Source organism: Pseudophryne corroboree, chromosome 7 (genome assembly GCF_028390025.1).
Source record: "Pseudophryne corroboree isolate aPseCor3 chromosome 7, aPseCor3.hap2, whole genome shotgun sequence".
NCBI classification, from domain to species: Eukaryota; Metazoa; Chordata; class Amphibia; order Anura; family Myobatrachidae; genus Pseudophryne; species Pseudophryne corroboree.
This window is the reverse complement of record NC_086450.1, coordinates 98,542,356-98,569,415: the sequence shown is the minus strand read 5'-3', so window position 1 is coordinate 98,569,415 and position 27,060 is coordinate 98,542,356. Positions and strand designations below refer to the sequence as shown.

General features: G+C 46.7%; 1 protein-coding gene across 6 annotated transcripts in view; it reads left to right on the top strand.

Moving 5' to 3' along the window:
• METAP1D (methionyl aminopeptidase type 1D, mitochondrial) overlaps positions 1-27,060 on the top strand; it is a 451,273-nt gene that overhangs the window by 153,211 nt on the left and 271,002 nt on the right. The window lies entirely within an intron of this gene.

Genomic DNA, 27,060 nt, shown 5'->3' with positions numbered 1-27,060 from the left:
AATACATCAGAGGATAAGCCTGTCCCCCAGGGCCAGGGTATCTCTCCTGTGGTGGCTTCAGAGTGCTCACCTTCTAGAGGGTCGCAGGTTCGGCATTCAAGACTGGGTTCTTCTGACCACGGACGCGAGCCTCCGAGTTTGGGGAGCAGTCACACAAGGAAGAAATTTTCAAGGCATATGGTCAAGCCAGGAGGCTTGTCTACACATCAATGTGCTGGAATTGAGGGCCATATACAACGGCCTACAACAAGCGGAGAGTCTTCTTCGCAACCTACCCGTTCTGATTCAGTCAGACAACGTCACAGCCGTGGCGCATGTAAACCGCCAAGGCGGGACAAGGAGCAGAGCAGCAATGGCAGAAGCCACCAGGATTCTTCGCTGGGCGGAAAATCATGTAAGTGCTCTGTCAGCAGTCTTCATTCCGGGAGTAGACAACTGGGAAGCGGACTTCCTCAGCGGACATGATCTCCATCCAGGAGAGTGGGGACTTCATCAAGAAGTCTTTGCAGAGATAACAAGTCGTTGGGGACTTCTTCAAATAGACATGATGGCGTCACGCCTCAACAAAGAGCTTCAGACGTATTGGTCCAGGTCAAGGGACCCTCAGGCAGTAGCGGTGGACGCCCTACTGACACCGTGGGTGTTTCAGTCGGTCTATGTGTTCCCTCCACTTCCACTCATCTCAAAGATATTGAGAATCATAAGACGAACAAGAGTGCAGTCAATACTCATTGTTCCAGATTGGCCGCGAAGGGCCTGGTATTCAAATTTTCAGGAAATGCTCACAGAAGATCTGTGGCCTCTTCATCCCAGGGAGGACCTGTTGCAACAGGGGCCCTGTGTATTCCAAGACTTACCGCGGTTACGTTTGACGGCATGGCGGTTGAACACCAAATCCTAGCTAGGAAAGGTATTCCGGGGGAAGTCATCCCTACTCTAATCAAAGCTAGGAAGGAGGTAACGGCGAAGCACTATCACCGTATCTGGAGGAAATATGTTTCTTGGTGTGAAGCCAAGAATGCTCCTATGGAAGATTTTCAGCTGGGTCGTTTTCTCCATTTTCTACAGACAGGAGTGGATATGGGCCTAAAGTTAGGCTCCATTAAGGTGCAGATTTCGGCCTTATCTATATTCTTTCAGAAGGTATTGGCTTCTCTCTCAGAAGTCCAGACTTTTGTAAAGGGAGTGCTGCACATCCAACCTCCTTTTGTGCCCCCAGTGGCACCGTGGGACCTTAACGTGGTGTTACAGTTCCTTAAGTCACACTGGTTTGAACCTCTTCAAACGGTTGAATTAAAATTTCTCACTTGGAAAGTGGTCATGTTGTTGGCCTTGGCATCTGCTCGGCGGGTGTCCGAATTGGCGGCCTTGTCTCACAAGAGCCCCTATCTGATTTTCCATGTGGATCGAGCAAAGTTGAGAACTCGTCCTCAATTTCTACCTAAGGTGGTTTCGTCGTTTCATATGAACCAACCTATTGTGGTGCCTGTGGCTACGGGTGACTTGGAGGATTCCAATTCCCTTGATGTAGTCAGGGCCTTAAAAATTTATGTAGCCAGGACGGCTCGGGTTAGGAAAATAGAGGCACTGTTTGTCCTGTATGCAGCCAACAAAGTTGGCGCTCCTGCTTCTAAGCAGACTATTGCTCGCTGGATCTGTAACACGATTCAACATGCTCATTCTACGGCTGGATTGCCGTTACCGAATTCGGTAAAGGCCCATTCCACTAGGAAGGTGGGCTCTTCTTGGGCGGCTGCCCGAGGCGTCTCGGCATTGCAGCTTTGCCGAGCAGCTACTTGGTCGGGTTCAAACACTTTTGCAAAATTCTACACGTTTGATACCCTGGCTGATGAGGACCTCATGTTTGCTCAGTCGGTGCTGCAGAGTCATCCGCACTCTCCCGCCCGGTCTGGAGCTTTGGTATAATCCCCATGGTCCTTACGGAGTCCCCAGCATCCTCTAGGATGTAAGAGAAAATAAGATTTTAAACCTACCGGTAAATCTTTTTCTCCTAGTCCTTAGAGGATGCTGGGCGCAAGTCCCATTGCGGACTATTTCTGCAAGGCTTGTATATAGTTGTTGCTTACATAAGGGTTTTGTTACAGTTGAGATCAGTCTCTGGCTGATGCTGTTTGTTCATATTGTTAACTGGTTTCGTATATTCCATGTTGTACGGTGTGGATGGTGTGGGCTGGTATGTATCTCGCCCTTAGATTAACAAAAATCCTTTCCTCGTACTGTCCGTCTCCTCTGGGCACAGTTCTTTAACTAAGGTCTGGAGGAGGGGCATAGAGGGAGGAGCCAGTTCACACCCATCTAAAGTCTTAGAGTGCCCATGTCTCCTGCGGAGGCCGTCTATACCCCCATGGTCCTTATGGAGTCCCCAGCATCCTCTACGGACTAGGAGAAAAAGATTTACCGGTAGGTTTAAAAACTTATTTTCTCCAAATACGGTGGTAATGTTTCGACGTTACTCCCTTTCTGGCCTGAATAAGGGTGGGGATGACCTCCTCGGGAATACCCTTCCTGGCTAGGATACGGCGCTCAACAGCCATGCCGTCAAACGTAGCCGCGTTAAGTCTTGGTACACGCACGGCCCCTGCTGCAGCAGGTCCTCTCGAGGAGGAAGAGGCCGAGGATCTTCTATGAGCAACTGCTGAAGATCTGGGTACCAAGCCCTCCTTGGCCAGTCTGGGGCAATGAAGATTGCTCGAACCCTTGTTTCTCTGACGTCCTAGTGGATGCTGGGAACTCCGTAAGGACCATGGGGAATAGCGGCTCCGCAGGAGACTGGGCACAACTAAGAAAGATTTAGGACTACCTGGTGTGCACTGGCTTCTCCCTCTATGCCCCTCCTCCAGACCTCAGTTAGAATTGTGTGCCCGGCCGAGCTGGATGCACACTAGGGGCTCTCCTGAGCTCCTAGAAAAGAAAGTATATTTTAGTTTTTTTATTTTCAGTGAGATCTGCTGGCAACAGACTCACTGCTACGTGGGACTAAGGGGAGAGAAGCAAACCTACCTGCTTGCAGCTAGCTTGGGCTTCTAGGCTACTGGACACCATTAGCTCCAGAGGGATCGAACACAGGCCCAGCCTCGGTCGTCCGGTCCCGGAGCCGCTACGCCGTCCCCCTTACAGAGCCAGAAGCAAGAAGACGTTCCTGGAAATCGGCGGCAGAAGACTTCGGTCTTCATCAAGGTAGCGCACAGCACTGCAGCTGTGCGCCATTGCTCCCCATGCACACCACATACTCCGGTCACTGATGGGTGCAGGGCGCTGGGGGGGGGGGGGGGGGCGCCCTGGGCTGCAATAAGAGTACCTTGCTGGCAAATACCACATAATATAGTCATAAAGACTATATATGTGTAAAATACCCCTGCCAAATATACATTTAAAAAGCGGGAGAAGTCCGCCGGAAAAGGGGCGGGGCTATCTCCCTCAGCACACTGGCGCCATTTTCCCTCACAGCTCCGCTGGAAGGACGCTCCCAAGGCTCTCCCCTGCAGTTTCCAGACTACATAGGGTAAAAAAGAGAGGGGGGGGCACTAAATTTAGGCGCATATAATATATATATAGCTGCTATAGGGAAAAATCACTTGTGTAGTGTGTATCCCTGCATTATATAGCGCTCTGGTGTGTGCTGACATACTCTCTCTCTGTCTTCCCAAAGGACTTTGTGGGGTCCTGTCCTCGTTCCGAGCATTCCCTGTGTGTGTGCGGTGTGTCGGTACGGCTGTGTCGACATGTTTGATGAGGAGGCTTATGTGGAGGCGGAGCAGGGGCCGATAAATGTGATGTCACCCCCGGCGGGGTCGACACCTGAATGGATGGACATGTGGAAGGAATTACGTGACAGTGTCAACTCCTTACATAAAAGGTTTGACGACATAGCAGATGTGGGACAGCCGGCTTCTCAGCTCGTGCCTGCCCAGCGTCTCAAAAGCCATCAGGGGCTCTAGAACGCCCGCTACCTCAGATGGCAGACACAGATGTCGACACGGATACTGACTCCAGTGTCGACGATGATGAGACTAGTGTACATTCCAATAGAGCCACCAGTTACATGATTACGGCAATGAAGAATGTGTTGCACATTTCTGATATTACCCCAGGTACCACAAATAAAGGGTATTATGTTTGGGGAGAAAAAACTACCAGTGGTTTTTCCCCCTTCTGATGAATTAAATGAAGTATGTGAAGAAGCGTGGGCTTCCCCCGATAAGAAACTGGTAATTTCTAAAAAGTTACTAATGGCGTACCCTTTCCCGCCAGAGGATAGGTCACGTTGGGAGACATCCCCTAGGGTGGATAAAGCGCTCACACGCCTGTCAAAGAAGGTGGCACTACCGTCTCCGGACACGGCCGCCCTAAAGGAACCTGCTGATAGGAAGCAGGGAGGCTATCCTGAAGTCTGTATATACACACTCAGGAATTATACTGAGACCGGCTATTGCTTCAGCATGGATGTGCAGTGCTGCAGCTGCGTGGTCAGATTCCCTGTCGGAAAACATTGATACCCTAGACAGGGACACTATATTGCTAACCGTAGAGCATATTAAAGACGCTGTCTTATACATGAGAGATGCACAGAGGGATATTTGCCGGCTGGCATCTAAAATAAACGCAATGTCCATTTCTGCCAGGAGAGGATTGTGGACTCGGCAGTGGACAGGAGATGCAGATTCTAAAAGGCACATGGAAGTTTTGCCTTACAAGGGTGAGGAGTTGTTTGGGGATGGTCTCTCGGACCTCGTTTCCACAGCAACAGCTGGGAAGTCAGCATTTTTACCCCATGTTCCCTCACAGCCAAAGAAAGCACCGTATTATCAGGTACAGTCCTTTTGGCCCCAAAAAGGTAAGCGGGTTAGAGGCGCGTCCTTTCTGCCCAGAGGCAGAGGTAGAGGGAAAAAGCTGCAACATACAGCCAGTTCCCAGGAACAAAAGTCCTCCCCCGCTTCCTCTAAGTCCACCGCATGACGCTGGGGCTCCACAGGCGGAGCCAGGTACGGTGGGGGCCCGTCTCAAGAACTTCAGCAACCAGTGGGCTCGTTCACGGGTGAATCCCTGGATTCTACAGGTAGTATCTCAGGGGTACAAGCTGAAATTCGAGACGTCTCCCCCTCGCCGTTTCCTCAAATCTGCCTTGCCAACAGCTCCCCCAGACAGGGAGGCAGTGCTGGAGGCGATTCACAAGCTGTATTCTCAGCAGGTGATAATCAAAGTACCCCTCCTTCAACAAGGACGGGGTTACTATTCCACAATGTTTGTGGTACTGAAACCGGACGGTTCGGTGAGACCCATTTTAAATTTAAAATCTTTGAACACTTATATAAGAAGGTTCAAGTTCAAGATGGAATCGCTCAGAGCGGTGATTGCAAGCCTGGACGAGGGGGATTACATGGTGTCACTGGACATCAAGGATGCTTACCTGCATGTCCCCATTTACCCTCCTCACCAGGAGTACCTCAGATTTGTGGTACAGGACTGTCATTACCAATTCCAGACGTTGCCGTTTGGTCTATCCACGGCACCGAGGGTATTTACCAAGGTAATGGCCGAAATGATGATACTCCTTCGGAAAAAGGGAGTTTTAATTATCCCGTACTTGGACGATCTCCTTATAAAGGCGAGGTCCAGGGAACAGTTGTTGATCGGAGTAGTACTAGCTCGGGAAGTGCTACAACAGCACGGCTGGATCCTGAATATTCCAAAGTCGCAGCTGGTTCCTACAACGCGTCTACTGTTCCTGGGGATGGTTCTGGACACAGAACAGAAAAAAGTGTTTCTCCCGGAGGAGAAGGCCAAGGAGTTATCGTCTCTAGTCAGAGACCTCCTAAAACCAAAACAGGTGTCGGTGCACCACTGCACGCGAGTCCTGGGAAAGATGGTGGCTTCTTACGAAGCAATTCCATTCGGAAGGTTCCATGCAAGGATCTTTCAGTGGGATCTGTTGGACAAGTGGTCCGGGTCGCATCTTCAGATGCATCGGCTGATAACCCTGTCTCCAAGGGCCAGGGTGTCGCTACTGTGGTGGCTGCAGAGTGCTCATCTTCTAGAGGGCCGCAGATTCGGCATACAGGACTGGATCCTGGTGACCACGGATGCCAGCCTTCGAGGTTGGGGGGCAGTCGCACAGGGAAGAAACTTCCAAGGACTATGGACAAGTCAGGAGACTTCCCTACACATAAATATTCTGGAACTAAGGGCCATTTACAATGCCCAAAGTCAGGCAAGACCCCTGCTTCAACACCAGCCGGTGCTGATACAGTCAGACAACATCACGGCGGTCGCCCATGTAAATCGTCAGGGCGGCACAAGAAGCAGGATGGCGATGGCAGAAGCCACAAGGATTCTCCGATGGGCGGAAAATCATGTGTTAGCACTGTCAGCAGTGTTCATTCCGGGAGTGGACAACTGGGAAGCAGACTTCCTCAGCAGCACGACCTCCACCCGGGAGAGTGGGGACTCATCCAGAAGTCTTCCAAATGATTGTACACCGTTGGGAAAGGCCACAGGTGGACATGATGGCGTCCCGCCTCAACAAAAAGCTAAAAAGATATTGCGCCAGGTCAAGGGACCCTCAGGCGATAGCAGTGGACGCTCTAGTGACACCGTGGGTGTACCAGTCGGTTTATGTGTTCCCTCCTCTGCCTCTCATACCCAAGGTACTGACAATAATAAGAAGGAGAGGAGTAAGAACTATACTTGTGGTTCCGGATTGGCCAAGAAGAGCTTGGTACCCAGAACTTCAAGAAATGATCTCAGAGGACCCATGGCCTCTGCCGCTCAGACAGGACCTGCTGCAGCAGGGACCCTGTCTGTTCCAAGACTTACCGCGACTGCGTTTGACGGCATGGCGGTTGAACGCCGGATCCTGAAGGAAAAGGGCATTCCGGAGGAGGTCATCCCTACGCTGATTAAAGCTAGGAAGGAGGTGACCGCAAACCATTATCACCGCATATGGCGAAAATTTGTTGCGTGGTGTGAGGCCAGAAGGGCCCCAACGGAGGAATTTCAGCTGGGTCGATTTCTGCACTTCCTACAGTCAGGGGTGACTATGGGCCTCAAATTAGGTTCCATTAAGGTCCAGATTTCGGCTCTGTCGATTTTCTTCCAAAAAGAACTGGCTTCACTGCCTGAAGTTCAGACGTTTGTTAAAGGAGTGCTGCATATTCAGCCCCCTTTTGTGCCTCCAGTGGCACCTTGGGATCTCAACGTGGTGTTGGATTTCCTTAAGTCACATTGGTTTGAGCCACTTAAAACCGTGGAACTAAAATATCTCACGTGGAAAGTGGTCATGCTGTTGGCCTTGGCTTCGGCCAGGCGTGTGTCAGAATTGGCGGCTTTGTCATGTAAAAGCCCTTATCTGATTTTCCATATGGATAGGGCAGAATTGAGGACTCGTCCCCAATTTCTTCCTAAGGTGGTATCTGCTTTTCATTTGAACCAACCTATTGTGGTGCCTGCGGCTACTAAGGACTTGGAGGATTCCAAGTTGCTGGACGTGGTCAGGGCCCTGAAAATTTATGTTTCCAGGACGGCTGGAGTCAGGAAAACTGACTCGCTATTTATCCTGTATGCGCCCAACAAGCTGGGTGCTCCTGCTTCAAAGCAGTCTATTGCTCGCTGGATCTGTAGTACGATTCAACTTGCACATTCTGCGGCTGGACTGCCGCATCCTAAATCTGTAAAAGCCCATTCCACGAGGAAAGTGGGCTCTTCTTGGGCGGCTGCCCGAGGGGTCTCGGCTTTACAACTTTGCCGAGCTGCTACTTGGTCGGGTTCAAACACGTTTGCTAAGTTCTACAAGTTTGATACCCTGGCTGAGGAGGACCTTGCTTTTGCTCATTCGGTGCTGCAGAGTCATCCGCACTCTCCCGCCCGTTTGGGAGCTTTGGTATAATCCCCATGGTCCTTACGGAGTTCCCAGCATCCACTAGGACGTCAGAGAAAATAAGAATTTACTCACCGGTAATTCTATTTCTCGTAGTCCGTAGTGGATGCTGGGCGCCCATCCCAAGTGCGGATTGTCTGCAATACTTGTATATAGTTATTGCCTAACTAAAGGGTTATTGTTTAGAGCCATCTGTTGAGAGTCTCAGTTATTTTTCATACTGTTAACTGGGTATAATATCATGAGTTATACGGTGTGGCTGGTATGAGTCTTACTTGGGATTCCAAAATCCTTTCCTTATTGTGTCAGCTCTTCCGGGCACAGTATCCTAACTGAGGTCTGGAGGAGGGGCATAGAGGGAGGAGCCAGTGCACACCAGGTAGTCCTAAATCTTTCTTAGTTGTGCCCAGTCTCCTGCGGAGCCGCTATTCCCCATGGTCCTTATGGAGTTCCCAGCATCCACTACGGCAGTGGTTCCCAAACTGTGTGCCGTGGCACCCTGGGGTGCCGCGGGACACTTGCAGGGGTGCCTCAGGTTGGTGGTCAAGGATTAATTCAAACTATTTATTGTCAATTTAATAGGCAAAACCAGTGCTGATGGCTTCCAGTAATAAAATATGTGGACAAACAGAAGCAAATCTTGTCCCTCACCACATAACTGACCCTAAGGATGACATATAAACATCATTTACTTAATCTGATATTTTTTTCGAAATTTCTCAATAAGAAACTTGTGGCCTAGGGGTGCCGTGAAAAAAAATCTGACACTCCAGGGTGCCGTGACTCACAAAAGTTTGGGAACCACTGCACTACGGACTACGAGAAATAGAATTACCGGTGAGTAAATTCTTATTTTTTTCTTATGATCCTGAGTACTTTTGGGATCAGCAGAAGTGGAGGGAAGACATACACTGATGGAAACACCCACTGGGTCACCAGTGCATCCACTGCTACTGCTTGAGGGTCTCTCGACCTGGAACAGTATCTCTGAAGCTTCTTGTTGAGACGAGACGCCATCATGTCTATTTGAGGAATTCCCCAATCACCTCTGCGAAGACTTCTTGGTGGAGGCCCCTCTCTCCTGGATGGAGATCGTGTCTGCTTCCCAGTTGTCTACTCCCGGAATGAATATTGCCGACAGAGCTTGTAGATGTTTGTCTGCCCAACGGAGGATTTTTGTCGCCTCTGCCATTGCCGCTCTGCTTTTAGTTCCGCCCTGCCTGTTTATGTATGCGACTGCTGTTACTTTGTCCGCCTGGATCTGCACGGGACGGTCTTGAAGAAGATGTACCGCTTGTTGAAGGCTGTTGTAAATGGCTCTTAGCTCCAGAACATTTATGTGAAGGCAGGCTTCCTGTTGTGACCAACGTCCCTGGAAGTTTTCTCCCTGAGAGACTGCTCCCAGCCTCGGAGACTTGCATCCGTGGTTACCAGGACCCAGTACTGAATCCCGAACCTGCGTCCCTCTAGCAGGTGAGAGCTGTGCATCCACCACAGGAGCGAAATCCTGGTTTTTGACGACAGGATTATCTTTCTGTGCATGTGTAGGTGTGACCCCGACCACTTGTCCAACAGGTCCCACTGGAATACCCTGGCATGGAACCTGCTAAATTGTATGGCCTCGTAGGTGTCAGGTCCGGGTGTTTTTGTGAATCCGTTAACCCGGGACCAACCACAGGTGTAGGTGCTGGGGTATGAAGAAAGCAGGGAGGACGAAGAAAGTTCCATTCCATATATTTATTGAAATTAACAATTCCAGTAAAGAGTTAAATGACAAGTTGTTAATCATCATATCATACTGAAGTATTGCAGGAATGGCAGAAATAATATGCAGGATAAATCTCAAAGACAAATAAAAGAAATGTTCATGGTACTGTATATAAAACAAGCTGATGAATAAATGTTGAATTGTCCAAATATAAACAAGCTTTGATGCTGAACTGCAGAATGTGATTAACTGGATAATGCAGACATGAAGAAATAACTGTAAGGATTTGCAATGGAGTTTTGAGAGTTAACTGAGAGACTGTGAAGAATTATCCTTGTTATGACAACATAGCAAATATAAAGTACTGAATTGGGTTACTTGCGTGTTCCGGAGATCACTGTGAAACTGTAGTAGATGACAAGGTGATGAATGGGTTAAATGCAGAGTTGAACAAACGAACAGCTGAGGGAAATGGAATCCTCCAAACTTTGAATGGTAGGCCGACAAGGTAACCTCATGCAAGACTCTGGGAATTCAACTGTTTCCAGTAGGTGAGCAATTAACTGACAGCACAGCGGAGAGCCGGTGGATCTTTCAGCAGTGAAGACTGCAGACGGACCTCTGGGAACGGAGGCGATATCTGGACCACGGGAATCACACAGGAATGCACGGAGAGAGCTCAGAGCTAGAGCACAGCGTTGATACAACAAAGCACTGGCCCAGAGTAACATAATCCCAGCCTACTTAAAGGCAGCACAAGCACGGGATTGGCTTACACCTGCCCACAGGTGTTTTCACAAGTGCTCTGTATTACCTATTTGGTCTCCAACATGGCCACCTCCTATACAGCAGACACACCGCAGTGCCTTAGGCCATTTGGTCCCCGCACTCACAGTTCCCAGATTCTGCATTACCTGTGCCACCGATCACGCCGCGTCCCCACACGGGCGCACAGCACCGCGAGCAACCGCACTGGCAACGGATGAACCCCAGAACCCGCAAAGGTAAGAGACCGGTTCGTGACAGTACCCCCTCTTCTACGGGTGGTCTCCGAACACCTTTGAACCTTATCAGGATTTTTGGAGAAGTATTTCTGTACCAGTCTTGGAGCATGAACATCTTCAGAGAAAACCCAGGATCTCTCCTCCGGACCGTAACCCTTCCAGTCGACCAGAAACTGTAAACGTCCATATCGGGAACGTGAGTCCACAATCTCTTTAACTTCAAATTCCTCATTCTGCAAAGAGTGAACTTTAGGAGATTTGGACTGGGTAGTACGGAACTTATTGAGAATCAAAGGCTTCAGTAAGGATGTATGAAAGGCGTTAGGAATTCTCAAAGACGGTGGCAACTTGACTTTGTATGACACAGGGTTGAGTACTTTTACAATGGGAAATGGACCAATAAACCTGGGAGCAAATTTCTTAGAAGGAACTCTGAACCTGAGATTGCGTGTAGAAATCCAAACCTGGTCTCCCACCTTGTAATTCGGTACAGCTTTACGTTTTCTATCTGCAAAAGATTTATAACGAGCGGAAGTTTTGACCAACGACTTACGCACACAACTCCAGATTCTGGATAGACGTTGAAGCTCTTGATCTGCAGCTGGAACCTCTAGGGCTGGCAATGGATGGAACTCCGGCACACGAGGATGAAAGCCGAAGTTAACATAAAAGGGCGTAGATTCTGAAGACAAATGGAAGAGATTATTATGAGCAAATTCTGCCAATGGAAGGTAGTCAACCCAGTCATCCTGTGAGGACGATATATATAGCCAGAGAAATGTTTCAAGGTCTTGGTTTACTCTCTGTTTGTCCATCTGTCTGAGGATGATATGCAGAAGAAAAGTTCAACTTGATATTTAAAGATGAACAAAGCGACCTCCAAAACTTGGCCACAAACTGTGTTCCCCGATCAGAGATGATCTCTCGAGGAAGGCCATGCAACTTGAAGATTTCAGAGATGAACAATTTGGCTAGTAAAGGGGCTGATGGTAATCCAGTTAATGGAATGAAATGTGCCATTTTTGAAAATCGATCCACTATCACCCAAATGGTATTTCACCCTTTTGATGGAGGTAGATCGGTCACGAAATCCATTGAGATATGAGTCCATGGTTGCTTGGGTATGGATAATGGATGTAATAAACCTGGTGGAGAACTTCTTGGACTCTTATGTTGGGCACATTTAGGACATGCTGCAATAAACTCTTGGACATCGGCTTTGAGACGTGGCCACCAATAAGACTGTTGAATAAACTTGAGAGTCTTTAGAACCCCAGGATGACCCATGAAGGAAGAGGAGTGAGCCCAGGTAAGCAGCCGTTTTTGAAGATTTGTGGCGACAAAGGTCTTACCAGGCGGAGGAACTGGAGAGGTTAGAGTCATTAAAAAGGACGTAGGATTCACAATGGCTTGATTCGTGGATTCAAACACTGAGCTGACTGCAGATATAGAAGATTCTTATGATCAGTATATACTGTAATGCGATGTTGTGCTCCTTCTAGAAGGTATCTCCACTCCTCAAATGCCAACTTGATGGCAAGTAATTCTTGCTCACCGATTGCATAATTACGCTCGGCCGGGAGGAACTTACGGGAGAAATATCCGCAGGGATGGACTTTTTTATCTTCAAAGACTTGGGATAACACAGCTCCTACTGCTTCAGTAGATGCATCCACCTCTAGTAGAAAGGGACGATTCAAATCAGGCTGTCGAAGAATGGGGGCTGACACAAAGGCTTGCTTTAAATCAGAGAAGGCTTTGATTGCTTCAGAAGACCAGTTCGTAGGATTTGCTCCCTTGCGAGTTAGGGCTGTGATGGGAGCAGCTAACGTAGAATAATTCTTAATGACTCTCCTATAGAAATTAGCAAAGCCAAGAAATCGCTGAATCCCCTTGAGAGTTGTAGGAGTGGACCAATCTCGGATAGCTTGCGTCTCTGGGATGGATAGCGGATAAATTTGTCCCCTAGCAGGGGTTTTGCCCGGAACCAGGACGACTGGGCAGTCCCATTCGCGATGAGGAGGTAGAGAGTCTGCTGCTTGTTTACTGGAAACATCCGCAAAGGATTGATACACCGGAGGTAGATCGAGAAGGCTAATTGACCGGAGAGGTACAATTGAAGCTACACAGTCCTTGGTACAAGATTTACCCCACGAAAGGACTTCCATGGTTTGCCAATTAAGTTGAGGATTATGTTTCTGCAGCCAAGGTAAACCAAGTATCACATCTTGAGAGGCTTTGGGAATCACGTAGAAGGAGAGGTATTTGGAATGGAGCACACCAACTTTCATCTTGAGACATACGGTTCGATGAGTAATTATACCATCTGGAATTCAACTTCCATCCACTGCTGTAACAGCAACTGCTGCTTCCAGAGGCATGGTTTGAACTTTAGACCGTATGACAAAGGCTGAGGAGATGAAGTTCTCGGCTGCCCCAGAATCTAGGAGAGCTGAAACTTTCACTGTAGAACTTGGAACTTCTAATTTAATGGACAAGGTTGGCTCTTTCCCAGAACGTGATTCTAAAGTAACTCCTAGCTTAACCTCTCTTGAATAAGCTAGGAGGCGAGAGTTTCCCGGTCGGAGTTTGCAGAATTTAACTAAATGTTCGGAGGACCCACAGTACATGCAGAGGTTACCCTGTCGACGACGAAGTCGTTCCTCCTCTGTGAGGCGAGAGCGCCCAATCTGCATAGGTTCTTCTGTCATTACCGGAGACTGTGATGAAGAATCTTGTCGAGCCAAGGATGATAACGTGGACTGGATCGTTCTGCCCTGGATTTCTCTAAACTTCGCTCCCTGTAACGTAGGTCAAGTTTGTTACAGAGAGAAATCAATTCATCCAGTTTAGTTGGCACATCCCGGATAGTTAAATCATCCTTGATTCTCTCTGAAAGTCCATTCCAAAACGCGGCGATCAGGGCCTCCTCATTCCAGTTTAACTCTGAAGACAACGTGCGAAACTGAATAATATATTGACTGACAGGACGTAAACTTTGACGTAGACGGAGAATCTCCAAAGATGCTGAGGTGGTCCTGCCTGGTTCGTCAAAGATTCTCCGGAAGGATGATACGAACTCCTTGTAATTAGAGAGGATAGGATCACCTCTTTCCCATAATGGTGATGCCCACTCCAGAGCCTGACCGGAGAGGAGGGCAATAATATATGCAACCTTAGAACGAGCTGATGGGAAACTGGCGGACAACAGTTCGAACTGGATCTCGCATTGATTCAGGAATCCTCTGCAAAGTTTTGGAGTTCCGTCAAACTTACTCGGAGAGGGTAACTGCAAGCGGGACGTAGGCAGCGTCACAGGAGAAGCTGTAGTGGTTACTGGGACAACCGGAGTTGGAATCTGGACTTGAGACGTTTTAATAGCCGTATGAAGAGTCTCTAAACGGTCTGCCATAGTTTGCATAAACTGCACTATTTGTGTCTGTATAGACTCCTGGTTTTCCAGACGGGAAAGGATATCTGACATAGCACCGCCTCCTGCGAATTGGTCACTTGACGGATCCATGTGGCCAGTGCTTACTGTCAGGTCCGGGTGTTTTTGTGAATCCGTTAACCCGGGACCAACCACAGGTGTAGGTGCTGGGGTATGAAGAAAGCAGGGAGGACGAAGAAAGTTCCATTCCATATATTTATTGAAATTAACAATTCCAGTAAAGAGTTAAATGACAAGTTGTTAATCATCATATCATACTGAAGTATTGCAGGAATGGCAGAAATAATATGCAGGATAAATCTCAAAGACAAATAAAAGAAATGTTCATGGTACTGTATATAAAACAAGCTGATGAATAAATGTTGAATTGTCCAAATATAAACAAGCTTTGATGCTGAACTGCAGAATGTGATTAACTGGATAATGCAGACATGAAGAAATAACTGTAAGGATTTGCAATGGAGTTTTGAGAGTTAACTGAGAGACTGTGAAGAATTATCCTTGGTATGACAACATAGCAAATATAAAGTACTGAATTGGGTTACTTGCGGGTTCCGTAGATCACTGTGAAACTGTAGTAGATGACAAGGTGATGAATGGGTTAAATGCAGAGTTGAACAAACGAACAGCTGAGGGAAATGGAATCCTCCAAACTTTGAATGGTAGGCCGACAAGGTAACCTCATGCAAGACTCTGGGAATTCAACTGTTTCCAGTAGGTGAGCAATTAACTGACAGCACAGCGGAGAGCCGGTGGATCTTTCAGCAGTGAAGACTGCAGACGGACCTCTGGGAACGGAGGCGATATCTGGACCACGGGAATCACACAGGAATGCACGGAGAGAGCTCAGAGCTAGAGCACAGCGTTGATACAACAAAGCACTGGCCCAGAGTAACATAATCCCAGCCTACTTAAAGGCAGCACAAGCACGGGATTGGCTTACACCTGCCCACAGGTGTTTTCACAAGTGCTCTGTATTACCTATTTGGTCTCCAACATGGCCACCTCCTATACAGCAGACACACCGCAGTGCCTTAGGCCATTTGGTCCCCGCACTCACAGTTCCCAGATTCTGCATTACCTGTGCCACCGATCACGCCGCGTCCCCACACGGGCGCACAGCACCGCGAGCAACCGCACTGGCAACGGATGAACCCCAGAACCCGCAAAGGTAAGAGACCGGTTCGTGACAGTAGGCCGCCACCATCTTCCCAAACAACCGAATGCACTGATGGATCGACACACTTGATGGTTTCAATATCTGTTTTACCATTTTCTGGATTTCCAGAGCCTTTTCCAGCAGAAGAAATACTCTCTGAACTTCTGTGTCCAGAATCATCCCGAGGAAAGACAACCTTGTCGTCGGTTCCAACTGTGACTTTGGGTAATTTATGATCCATCCGTGTTGTTGGAGTATTATATGTTTTGTAACAACTGCTCCCTGGATCTCGCCTTTATCAGGAGGTCGTCCAGATAAGGAATTATATTGACTCCTCTCTGACGAAGGAGAACCATCATCTCCGCCATCACCTTGGTGAATACCCTCGGCGCCATGGAGAGACCGAAAGATAACGTCTGGAATTGGTAATGTCAATCCTGAACTGCGAATCTCAGATAAGCCTGGTGAGGAGGATAAATGGGAACATGCAGGTAAGCATCCTTTATGTCCACCGACACCAAGTAGTCCCCCTCCTCCAGACTGGCAATCACTGCCCGAAGTGATTCCATCTTGAACTTAAACCTTTTTAGGTAACAATTCAGATCCTTTAGATTTAGGATCGGTTTGACCGAGCCGTCCGGCTTCGGAACCACAAAGAGGCTTGAATGAAAACCTCTCACTTGTTGTGACAATGGTACCAGGACTGTGACCTGGTCTTGACATAATTTTTGGATTGCCGCTGTTACTGCTTCTCTTTCTGACGGAGAAACTGGCAAGGTCGATTTGAAAATCGGCATGGGGGAACGTCTTGAAACTCCAGCTTGTACCCCTGTGATACTATTTGCAACACCCAGGGATCCATGCCAGACAGAATCCAATCCTGGCTGAAGAGTCTGAGATGTGCCCCCACCCGAGCGGCCTCCCGCAAGGGAGCTCCAGCGTCATGCTGGGGATTTGGCAGAAGTAGGGGTAGACTTCTGCTCTTGGGAACCTGGAGCCGCTGTGGGCTTCTTTCCCCTTCCCCTACCTGCAAAGAAGGGGGAACCTCTCGTCTTTTTGTATTTATTGGGCCGAAAGGACTGCATTTGCGGGTGATGGGTCTTTTTTTGCCGGTGCAGGCGCAGAGGGCAAAAATATCGACTAACCTGAGGTAGCCGCCAAGACTAACGCATCCAGGCCATCGCTAAATAAGGCCTCACCTTTATATGGGAGAGCCTCCATGTTTCTTTTGGAATCTGCATCCGCGTTCCACTTGCGAATCCACAACGCCCGCCTAGCCGATACTGCCATGGTAGCGGCCTGTGAACTCGAGTCCAATATCCTTCATTGCTTCCAGCATGTAGGCGGCAGCGTCCTTGATATTCCCTAACTTAAGGAGTATCTCATCTTTATCAATCGTGTCAATTTCTGATGACACTCTTTCTGACCATTTTTCAATAGCGTCACTCACCCATGCGCAGGCAATAGTGGGCCTGATCAGTGTACCATTGGTAACATAAATGGATTTCAATGTCGTTTCCATCTTGCTGTCTGCCGGCTCTTTAAGAGAAGCCGTGCCAGGAGCAGGGAGAATTACCTTCTTTGTCAACCTGGAAAGTGCACTGTCTAACACAGGGGGTGACTCCCACATTTTCCTGTCCTCAGCCGGGAAAGGGTAAACTATGTGAATTCTTTTATCAGGATTCACCCACATCCCTTTAAACAGAGCATTTAGTTCGTGTGAAGGAGTGAACGTCACTTTGGACTTCTTTTCCTTACATAAATACGCCTTCTCCTGAGGTACAGGAGTGGTTTCTGTAACCTCCAACACGTCCCTTATAGCCACAATCATATATTGTATATTTTTTGCCAATTTATGATCTATCTCTCTGGATTCACTATCGTCGACACAAGAGTCAGAATCCGTGTTGGTATCAGTGTTTACTACATTTGAAAATGCTCTCTTATGTGACCCAGAGGGGCCGCCCGCATAAGGAATAACAGCATACTGAAAAATCACATCTTCCACAGATTTTCTCCAGCATGCAGCCTTAGAGTCAGACTTATTTTATAGATATAATTATACTTATATAACCATATAAGAGAGCGCAAAATACTGAATAAGCAGATACAATTTATTTTAAATCTTAAAAAGTATATAATATATATATTCAGATGAGCAACATAAATGCTAAATGTGGAGCAAATAATCAGCTGACCATCACTGATATCTATTATAAACCATTATTGTCCCATGAGAAGGAAATGTCCAATAATTGCTTAAGGACAAGATGCGGAGTATTAGTGAATACAATAGCCTGCTTCCAACTCCATATGATGAAGTCAATCCACAATGATTTGTAAATGCCTCTGTATATACTATGTTGGAAAAAGCATATTGATGAGGTTGTTTTGAAAGCCGCCTACACGGAGATGAGCTTTAGATTCTCCTAGCCTGCGTAATGCTTCACTTTTAAACCCCCACACATATACATCCGTCCAGACCGCTGGACGCTCACCGCAAGTATGATGATATGCTGCAGCCGTGTCCTATGGCACAAGGAAGACCATGCAGTGCGGGAGCTGATGTGTAGAGACGAAGGCAGGTCCCAAAGAAGGCAGTGTGCGGACGTTGGCAGGTCCCGGGGTGGGGAAGACAGACGCGGCTCCACGGTAGCAAAGATGATCGGCTAAATGCCTGAAAGCAGGTATGTAGAGGCGGTCAGAAATGTAGATGGTGTTGCTCCAGCCCTAATTAACGCGTTTCTCCGACTTAAGGGCAGTCGGTTTCATCAGAATAAGTTCTTCATGCTTATCTAATCTACGGTTAATCAGATACATACTGTCACGTATCTCTTTCACCCATGCAGGCTCTTGGTGTGCCGGTAGCGCTACCACATTACAACTCTGTGTCCCTAAAATAGCTTCCTCTGGGGAGGAACTCCCTGCCTCAGACATGCCTCACACGTGTACAGCACACCAACAGACACACTGGGACTTATTTTGGGGACAGACCCACAGTAAAATCTGTCAGAGGGACACAGGATAGGAGCAGCCAGTTCACAATCCTAGCACCAGTATTTCCTGTGAACACAGTATGTCCACAGCCTAACAGCGCTTTTTAGACAGTAATATATCAAATGCACCACAATCGCTTTGTGCCCCCCCTTAATAGCACCTTGTACTTGTCAGAAGTGGAAGAGAAGACCAGCGTGTTCTCTGCAGCCTGAGGAGAGAGAGAAAATGGCACTGAGTAGTGTGCTGGCTGCCTGAGGAAGAAGCTCCGCCCCCGCAATGGCGCGTCCTTACACTCATACAAACACTGTAATATTTATACTGGCTGGGTTAGGGCTGCACCAGTGGAAACTTATGCCCCCTTTTAGCCAGTTTCAGGTATTTTTCTGCTGCCCGCCCCCCCCCCCCCCCACGCCCTGCACCCTGTAGTGCCTGTGTGTGTGGGCAGCAATGGCGCGCTGCCCTCCCACCAGTCGCGCCGCACCTCAGCCTTCACTTACTTGATAGAAGATCATTCTTCTTATGCTCACCTGACTTCTGGCTCTGTGAGGGGGGTGACGGCGTGCTGTGGGAGTGAGCATCTGGACACGGCTAGCGTTCAGTTCCCTTCAGGAGCTAATGGTGTCCTGTCAGCCAGAAGCAGAGCCATGAAACTCTGAGGAAGTTGGTTCTGCATCTGCCCCCTCAGTCCCACGAAGCAGGGAGTCTGATGCCAGCAGATCTCCCTGAAAATAAAAAAACCTAACATAAGTCTTTTCAGAGAAACTCAGTAGAGCCCCTCAGAGTGCATCCAGTCGACCTGGGCACATTTCTAAAACTGAGGTCTGGAGGAGGGGCATAGAGGGAGGAGCCAGTTCACACCCAATGAAAAGGCTTTATAGTGCCCATGTCTCCTGCGGATCCCGTCTATACCCCATGGTCTTGATGTCGTCCCCAGCATCCTCTAGGACGTATGAGAAATTCTAATAATTTTTTTAGTCAAAACTCAGGGGTAAAAATTCTATGGCGCCTATCTTTTCTACACATCTCTGCTCAAACTCACCAAATTTCCAGCAGTATATACTGCTGCAACTTTGTCTAATGCACACATGAACCCTTGGGCTCATATATTGTGTGTAAATCTGGCTCTGGTACTAGCCGGTGCCTCCTCAAACATTTACCTTACCGAACGTCCCTGACTTGCTAATGAGCATGCACTGAAAGCTGTAATGGCTCATGTGCTCCACAGAGTATATGCACAAAGGTATCCGTTCAGATGTGTTAAGGTCGACACTCATTAGGTCGACCACTAATGGTTGACATGGACAAATGGTCGACACATGAAAATTGTTGACACATGAAAGGTCGACACATGAAAAAGTCGACATGGCTTTTTAAAAATATTGTCTACGTGGTCTGCGATTGAGAATGGTAACCTGTGCCGAGCGAGGCACCTTGCCCGCATGCATGGGGACGCGGTACACTAATTGGAGTTCCTGGTCATGTTACGGAAAAAATTACACCAAAAACATTCCAAAAATCCATGTCGACCTTTTCATGTGTCGACCATTTTCATGTGTCAACCATTTTCACGTGTTGACCATTTGGCCATGTCGACCATTAGTGGCCGACCTAATGAGTGTCGACCTTAATATTGTTGACCATTCATACCGGAACCATGCACAAAGGCACTGTTGTGATTGAGATGCACATAACTGTGTGCAGAGATGTCTTGGAAAAATATTAGGCATTCCTGGGCCATGACTGGGCGGTGGCTAAACAGACACACGGGGTGTGGTGGATGTAGTCACTGAACTGTTTGCATACTGGGGTGCTCAATCTTTCATTCTGGAAGCCCTACTCAGTCTGGTGGTGGCTAAAGATGCACCAGGCAGTGTAACAACATGTGTAAGGGCGCCTAAAGTGACCATTTTCATCCTTGCACATTTACATGCACAGATGTACACCAAGGAAAGACTTTGTAGCTGCATGTGCATAAACTCACAGACGTGCCACTGCCAGCAGTGTCTGCGCCAACCTCTGGTTCAGGCCCTCTGTCTCATGTATACCATGCATCTCTTACCTTCGGCGTGGGATGAAAACCATGCTCATCTTTCCTGCTCTTTGCTACAACTCAACAGAACCAAAAATTAAGGCTCTGGTCAAACTGGTAATAATGGAAACTTTCCAAAATTAAATAAGCTGCAGTTTCTCATTTGAGATAATTGTGAACCTCATTAGCAAACTAAACATGCCTCTGCATGGAAAAATCCACCAGAAAGAAGCGCTGCTTAATCAAATTTGAAAGTACTTTTATTACATATAGGGCCTGATTCAGATTTGTACGCTAACCCGCACAGTTCATGTTTAGAACAAGTCCTGCGTCCTTACATGCAGTGCTGCCTAAGCCCCAGCCTGATTGAAAGGCTGAGGGCGTTTGGGGGCAGAAACCGGATTCGTTCCTCAGGTGTGTCGCCTCCGTTTTGTAGGAGTGTTGAGGTCAGTGTCTGTGTCTGGTGACACAGATTTACTGACCTCAGCTGCGGATCTGAGACAGAAATCTGAGTAACCCGAAGGTTACTCAGATGACCGATGGTCACAAAGAGTGATCCGATGGTGCATCTTGAGATGCAACAGTGGATCACGGAAGCAGGCATCTATTTACACCAGATGTCTCCTGCTGCATTACCGTATTAGCTGTATGGTATTGCACAGCCGCTTCCTTGCGGCTGAACAATATCGTACAACTCTGAATCAGGCCCATAATCAATTGTTGCACGTATTTATTTAAAATCAAGCTCCAACAAAAAAAAAAATGTTTTAATAAAAAATAAATAAATAAAAATTATATAAGAAACTTGACATATAGGTATATTCAATTAAAGTCGTGTCCATTCCGACATGTATTTGTCGGACTGGATCCGACAACCCCTATTCAATCCCATCTAAAATTCGACTTTTTCAAGTTGAATTTTAGATGGGACCCAGAGGAGGACAGGGGGGGCGAGCAGCGGGGGGACAGTCGGCGTCAGCCAGAGGAGATCAGCGCTACGATCAGTGCTGCAGCAGGATGTCACTCACCCGCCCGACCTCACGGCAGCTTCCACCCGGCTCCAGCAGCGTGCTGGAGCCGGGTGGAAGCTGGCGTGAGGTCGGGCGGGTGAGTGACATCCAGCTGCAGCACTGATCGTAGCGCTGATCTCCTGTATGCTCGCCGCCGGTCCCCCCCGTCTCCCTCGCCTCCTCCGGGTCCATCTCATTCCGACATCATTTTGATGTCGGATTGAGATAGTCGAAAAGGGGGCCAAAACCTGTCGGATTTGACCCCGTTTTGGACATCAACACGTGGATCGGCAGCTATTCCGCCGATCTACGTGCATTATCGACAAGTCGAATGCCTCGACTTGTCGAAAAGCTCTGAATAGGTTGAATCGGGATTCGATCTCAAAAAGTCGAAAACTGCCGTCTTTTCTACAGACGGAAGTTTTCGACTGCAATTGAATATACCCCATAATGTCCCACAAAAGTAGAAATTATATTTATGTAGCTGAACCAGACTCCCATCTGCTGTTTAAGTAGCAACCGCATATATACAGATAGGCAGCCTGTTTATTTCATGTGTTTTTAGTTAACTTTTTAGTGCATTTATCACAGTCCCATACTTTAGCGAGGCTTTTAATATTAAGCTGTGGATGTATCCTCCTTTGTACTCACAGGCTAGGATTTAAGGGTTTTGCAGTCCTTTACAATCACTGCTGCTGGTCTTCCCTATATTGCAGATCTGGAGATTCTGTAATAGCAAATGGCCATCTAGAGTAGTGACCTCCAATATACAGTATATATTATATTATACAGTATATATATAACAATTCCTTTTCCACAGTTGTAATTGATGTCAGCTTTTATCAGTCTTTCAAGTGGAAGGTAAAAAGGCAGTTGACAAGGTCACATACCATCAATGGAGGCAAATTGAATCCTCACAGCTTTCAATATTGCGCCTCTCCGGGATTTTGGGCTATATAAGGCGTTTCTCCGCATATAACACGTGTCAGCAGCTTCCTCAAATAATTGGAGAATTTTCATCCACCTCATTTCTATATGCCTCTGTCTAACTGTCATACCTAGAAAAGAGAACAAAGTGAGGTCCCCACTAAGATCTTGGCTGCTGCAGAAACCAAGTCCAAGGTGCCCTGCATCCCACCTACATACTATTATATTTTATCTATAGTATTTTTCAGAATGCGAATTGGGCAGGTAACCTGTTAGCAGCAGTCAGAATTGGAATTGGTGCAGTTTATCCCAAACAGAAGTTGGCAGTTTGGTATGCTGGCAATTTTATATCTCTATGATCCTGCAGTCTGTACTGGGGCCGATGCAGAAGTGTACACACCTTAAGATGTACCAGCTGCGGCAGTATATGCGTCCTCATCATCGGTGCGTATTTGCACCTGCTTTCTTCTAGGTGCAAGAAATATGTCCCCTAAGAGGCATACACTCACTTATATGCTGCTCCTCATGGGACACAATTTGCATGAACATGACCTTTCTTAACTTGCTTACCCGAGAACGCCCCTGCACTGTCACATACTGGGGCTGACTCTGAGCCGCACACAAAGGGGTTTTAGTTGCGGGCAGTTTCGGACCATACGCCAATGCGAAATTCCGTAGTGCTAAAGCCGTGCCATCCACTAATTTTGCGCCAGCCTCAGCAACCGCCATCATTAGTCACAGCCCTTACACCAGCCCTCTGCTGGGTGCAGGAGATACATCAGGAACAGGCTTCCCTTCCTTGTACGCACTAGTCGGAACCGCACAGAGCATTAGATTAACACTCCAATGACACTCCACAGTCAGGGCATTACCGTGCACTCACTTAGTTGCAGCACACTCAATTTCATGGAAAGACAGATCTGAGCAAGTGCTGTATGACTATCTAATATCTACCGTTTCTGTGTGGAATTTCCATCTTTTTCCTTGGCAAGTTCTTTATGACTCCAAATAGGATGGACATGCACAAGAATGCATAAAGTCGCATCAGCACACACATTATATGCAAAAGCTGTCCGTATGTGTCCGTCTGACTCTGAATCGGCTCCTTTGTGTGTCTGACTTTGTGTAGATACAGTCAATGCGTTGGATTCTGCATTCTCTCACGCATATCCTGAGCATGTGCCGGGCGAATGTGCACGAGATCTGCTGCGCTAACAAGCACACATTCATCACTGCATGCTCTCCAATGCAAAGTATTTGCAATACAAAGTACAACTAGTTCTGATTTGCATGTATTTCCCCGGCAACTGCAAAATTCATGAAAGCTGAAATGTGGTGGAATCAGAAAGATTCGGCTGAAGTGTTGGGGTGGGGCAATATCGCAGTTAGTAGATGAAAGGAACCAGTCTAGAAAAAAATGACTATAGCTGAACCTGAAATTACAAATTACAAATTTTGTTTCAAATGCCCATTAAAAGATACTTTTCCAAAGACACCGATATACTAGATGTAGAACATGCGCAATTTGCAATATGTTACAGCATAGGAATAGTCTTCCGTTTCATCATGTGTATCATTTACAGAGGTCAGTTAGTGTGATCCAAATGTAGGAGGTTTCTGTGAGATCAGCGGGCCCTATTCTCTTCCAGTACACATGTTGGTGTGTTCCCTGCCACCGTTTTAGTAAATAGAGAAGCTAATTATAAACTCCAAGATGATCTTATCTAGAAAGGGAGCATTAGTAGAGCTGGCCTAGGAGGAAGCTTCAAAGAGCTATGATGTGTACAGCGAGAAGATGAAGGGATGTCAGAGTGCTGATGAAGCTGAAAGTCATGTACATAAAATACATTATATTAACAGTGCAAGTGTTCGGCATGAAATGAGTCCTGTGTTTGTGATGTCACGGAAAGTTCTCGCTGGAAGAATAGACTTATTCATGATGCTTCCGTTTCTATGTCTTCAATATCCGCAACACCAAAGGCTTGTGTAGCCTGCTTCCAGTTGGACTGGTTATAATTTATATCTTATAGGTTCTATATATGCAATAAAGCATCTTACAGTACATCATTAGTTATTGGACCCTGCCATCATTCATTTTAAAGGGAGCCTTTCATCCTCGTACATATAATAAAACTGTAAGGGGTTGGTTTGGAAGGGTCAGATTTTTTAAGAAATATACATAGGGAATGTTTGTGAATTATGGAAGCAAAAAAAAAAAAATCTGAATTTTTTGTTTGTTTAGTCGTTCTGGCATCACGCTAAAACTACTGGATGAATTTGGATCACATTTCACTACTGCAGTGGTTCTTAAACTCGGTCCTCAGGACCCCACACAATTCATGTTTTGCGGGTCGCCTAGCAGGAACGTGGGTGTATTCATTACTCACTGACACAGTTTTAAACATCTACGGGTGAAGCTAATTATTTCACTTATGATTCTGTGAGGAGACCTGGACAACATGAACTGTTTTGGGTCCCGTGGATCGATTTTGAGAACAGTGCACTATTAGATCACTTATTGATGTAGAAAGCAACTGAAGTAAGTATGATCTCAATGTGGCATCAAGTAGAGGAGCGATAAAGGAAAAACCAGACACTTGCCACTCGGCACGTTCAGTGTGCAGGTTTCTCAAGTCAGAATGACTATCTATCTATCGATCTACATATATATATATATATGTGTGTGTGTGTGTGTGTGTGTGTATACACCTATAAATAGGTGTTTCGATCATGCTTCTGCGGAACTCGCCCAAGTTATGCAATGGAACCAGACTTAAAGTATCTGCTCTGCAGAAGAACCTAATTGAGGCAGAGATTCTATATAGTGTTTATACCATGTATACCCCGGGTGGTCTTCAGTATGCCGACTGTCGGGATCCCGGCGCCGGAATCCTGACAGCCGGCATACCGACACTTTTTCTCCATCGTGGGGGTCCACGACCCCCCTGGAGGCAGAATAAAATAGGGTGGCGCGCGTAGCGCGGCGAGCACAGCAAGCCCGCAAGGGGCTCATTTGTGCTCGCCACGCTGATGGTATGCCGGTGGTCAGGCTCCCGGCGCCCCGGTATGCTGGTCGCTGGGAGCCCGGCCGCCGGCATACCATTCTACACCCTATACCCCAACAATTTTCCTTTTCAATTCAAGCACCTGCTGTTTCCTGTAAGCATCTGCTTTGCTATAACGATCAACAAGTCGCAGGGGCAAATGCTAAGTGCTGCAGGTGTAGATCTAAGGACCAGCTGCTTCTCCCATGGGCAGCTTTACATAGCTTGCTCACGAGTTAGTAGCCCCCAAGCATCTTTTTTTTTTTTCATCCCTGAAGAAAAACTAATGATGTGATCGATGTGTAAAGTATAAAATATACATCACAGTATTACTATAGATGGCGCTACTGTTTTTGTAAAGAAAAGTTCCGCCGAGCAATAACAGACATTCACACGAGCGAAGCTGCGAGCAAACGCTAGCTAACAAACATTTTGAGACCATATATACTGTACAGTTAAGTTATGTGTGGTATTTTTGATAACAGCAGGATTATATGCCAGCTGCAAACTTCTGAGAGATCCAGCAGTGGTTGGTGATGAGAAGATTTTTTTTTTTTCAAATTAATTATTCCTATTAAAAGATCTAGAAAACATGCCCTGTGGCGAGACCTGAGTGTGAGGTCCAGCGGTCTGGAGCAGTTTCCCCACCCTGGCACTCAGGCCTCCTAACCGTGCTTATTCTCCACTTACGGGTTTGTGACTGGTCTCCTGTGTAAAATGTACCAACTATATATTTATTTACTTAATAAATTTTTAATAAGAAAAGTACAGTATATTCTTCCAAAATTGATTCTGAAATCAAAGTATGCAGTTTTGCAAACTAGGAATAATAATATGTTGCATGTGATATATCTTATATGATGGAACAATATATTATGCAGCAATTTCAGAATACACTCCTTGTTAGAACCATTTATGAGCATGTACACAATGGAAGCCATTGACATGTTGGAGCATTTCACTTTGCACTATTATGCTTACAGTATTTTTCGATCTTGCTCATACTTAGTAAATACTCACCTTCGTATTCTGGAAACTGTCCTCAGACAACTTTTGTGGGTCTGCTGAGTAGATCCCAGCCGTCTGAAATTTTGCATTTGCCGGTGGATTTAAAATGAGGCATAAAACCGCGTCCATTCTGTCTTTAGTATAAAATACACTTAATATGCTCAGTTCCTTTCCTTGGAGAATGCAAAATTTCCGAACTCCGTAGAAGCCTCCATTTTGGAACACAAATTCTGTTTGCATAAAATTGGGCACATTCACACAAAAATAGGTGCATGATGTCACACCGCATTTGTTAGTACGGAACAGAAATCTGTCCGTTCCGATCTTCTACTATATAGTCACTAAGTACCACAAATCTACTGTAATCTTTAAATGACCATGTTTCCATATTTTGTCCTGTCAATAGCAAATTTTATGCAAACCTTTGCTTTATGTGAGGGATTTACGGAGCCAGAATATGTACATAATGCGTCTGCTTGAGTGATTTCCTCTGATTGGTCCCAATAAATACATTTGTGCAGTGAAAAAATGGAAATGCAAGACTTTCTTTACTCCGTGAAGAATGAAATGTGTGTGTGCATAATACACTGCAAGATTTTTCAAGAACACTTCAGCCTTATGAAAAGATTACCATAATGCTGCCTACTAAGGTTTATCTGCATGACTTTTTTACCTTAAGTACTGGAAGCATAGATTGAAATTGCCAGAGGACAAATTTATTGGTTTCACCTGAGCACAATTGAAGCCTTTTTTATTTATTTTTCAATTTCTCCATTAAAAAAATATAAGTCCTATAACTTGCTATTTCCTGAAATCATAAATGTCTATT